A 2,275-nucleotide genomic window follows, 5' to 3' on the forward strand; every position below is an offset into this window, starting at 1 on the left:
CATCGACGAGAAAGACGCCACGCAACTTGAGATGCTCCTGCCAGCCCGCGTCGCACGGCATGCTCGTCGGTCAGCCTCCGAAAAGTTCGGAAAACCGACCTCAAGCTATTTTGTTGAAGTCATTGTTCCGGCGGAAAAACAAGCTTTAGGAGCGCACGGCCTCCCAGCCGTCGGCGTGGCGGAGGAGGAAGTCGGCGTCCATGAGGTGCGCGTGCTTGATGGCGTACTTGAGCTTCGCCGCGCAGGCCGCGGCGCACGTGTACTTGGGCAGCGCGAGGCTGAAGAAGCAGGTCGAGGCCACGGGGAAGTAGCCGTCCGGGTCGTCGCCGTCGGCGCCCGGCGGCGGCGGCGTGATCTTGAGGGCCTGCGTGGACCGCGGCGCGTCGGCGCGCGGCGGCCGCGCGGAGCCGCTGCAGAACTCGACGAAGCCCGCGAGCTCGGCCTCGTCGAGGCTGCGGAGCGCGTCCCAGAAGACGGCGACGTGGGCGTCGGCCTCGTCGACGCCCTCGTAGGACGTCCGCGCGCGGAGGTCGTCGACGTCGACGCGCGCGCGGCCCGTGACCGCGTCGTCGAGGCCCTCGGCGTCGAAGAGGGCGAAGAGCTCCGCGGGCAGGACCGCCGCGGCGCCCCGCGCGACGCGCGCGAGCGCGGGCCGCGACGCCGCCGCGAGGCGCTGCGCGACCACGTCCGCCGCGAACGCCGGATGCGCGAGCGCGTCGACGGCGTCGCCCGCGAGCGCGTCCGCGAGCGCGTCGACCGCCGCGTCGCAGGGCCGCGCGCCGCCGGCGGCGAAGCGCCGGAGCTCCGCGAGCGACGCCGCGAGCGCCCCCGACGCGTCGTCCGCGCGCGCGCGGACGGCGCGCGCTTCACCGGACAGCGGCGCCCACACGCACCCGCGGCTCAGCTCGAGCGCGACGGGCACCTTGTGGCGGCCCGCGACGCCCAGCAACCGCCCGAAGTGGTGGAAGAGGGCCGGCGCGCCCGACGCCGGCGCGAGCGCGCCGCGCTCGCCGGCGACGAGGCGCAGCGGCGCCGCCGGCTCGTCGCCGAGCGCGGCCTGGAAGACCGCGCGGTAGGGCCCGCCGTGGTCGTCGACGCCCTCGCCGACGAACTTGACGTAGAAGGCCCGCGGCTGGCCGCCGTCCTGCATGTGGACGAAGGACCGCCGGAGGCCCCGCGCGTCCGCGCGCGACGCCATCTGGCGCCGGAGCTGCCCGAAGACGCTCCGCGCCTCCGCGTCGTCGCTCTCCGGGTCATCCGCCGGGTCCAACCGATTGACGACGAACTCGCGGAGCTCGTCCGGGCGGTCGTACTCGTCGGGCGGCGGCGGCGTGAACGTCGTCGTCGCCGCGAGCACCGCGGCCCAATGCGCGCGCTTGACGTCGTCGAAGACGCAGCGCTTCAGGCGCAGGAGCGCGCGGCCGCAGGCGCTCCGCGCCGCGGGCCGGAGCAGCGCGCTCAGCGCGGGCACGCCGGCCGCGAGCTGCTCGTCGACGTCCGTCCGCGCGGGCGCCGCGCCCGCCCACCACGCGTCCGGCCCGTCGCCGCCGGCCCACGCGGCCTCGTCGTCGCCGCGCCGCGGCCGCGACGCGTGGCGCGCGCCGTAGTAGGACGTCGCTAAAAAGGCCCGGCGGTCGCGGGGCCGCCGGTCGACGTCGTCGTCCGCGGAGCCGCGCGCGTCGCCGCCGTCGCGGTCGCGGCCCCGGTCGCCGCGGCGCCGCCCGCGCGCCGTCGCGAGGCGCGCGTCCTTGAGCAACGCCTCGGCGTCGAGGTCCTCGGCCGGCGGCGACACGTCGTCGGCACCGCGGCCCGCGCGCCGCGCGCCGCGGCCCCGCGGTTGGGCGCGGTCGCGGACGCCGCCGCGCGACTCGCCGAGCTCCGCGGACGCCAAATCGCCGCGGCCCAGGTCCACGCAGGCCACGGCCTCGGCGACGCAGGCGTTGAGGTGCAGCAGCGACCCGAGGCGCGCCGCGACGGCCGCCGCGGGCGCGCCGCGGAGCGCGCCGCGCGCCGCGACCTTTCCGTCTTCGACGCCGAGCGCGGCCGCGAGCTTCGACGGCGGCACGAGGAAGGGCGAGCAGCGCTCGCGGCGCGCGACGTCGTCGACGGCGCGCACGAGGCTCGCCGTCGCGTCCGCCGTCCACGCAAAGGCCGCGGCGCCGCCGCCGCGGAACGCCGCCGCGGCCGCCGCCGCGGCCGCGTCGCCCGCGGCGGCCTTCGTCGCCGCGCCCCGGACCTTGCCCGCGTCGACGTGGGCCCGGAGTTCGCCCGGCGT

This window comes from Aureococcus anophagefferens, assembly GCF_000186865.1.
Source record: "Aureococcus anophagefferens unplaced genomic scaffold AURANscaffold_2, whole genome shotgun sequence".
NCBI classification, from domain to species: domain Eukaryota; class Pelagophyceae; order Pelagomonadales; family Pelagomonadaceae; genus Aureococcus; species Aureococcus anophagefferens.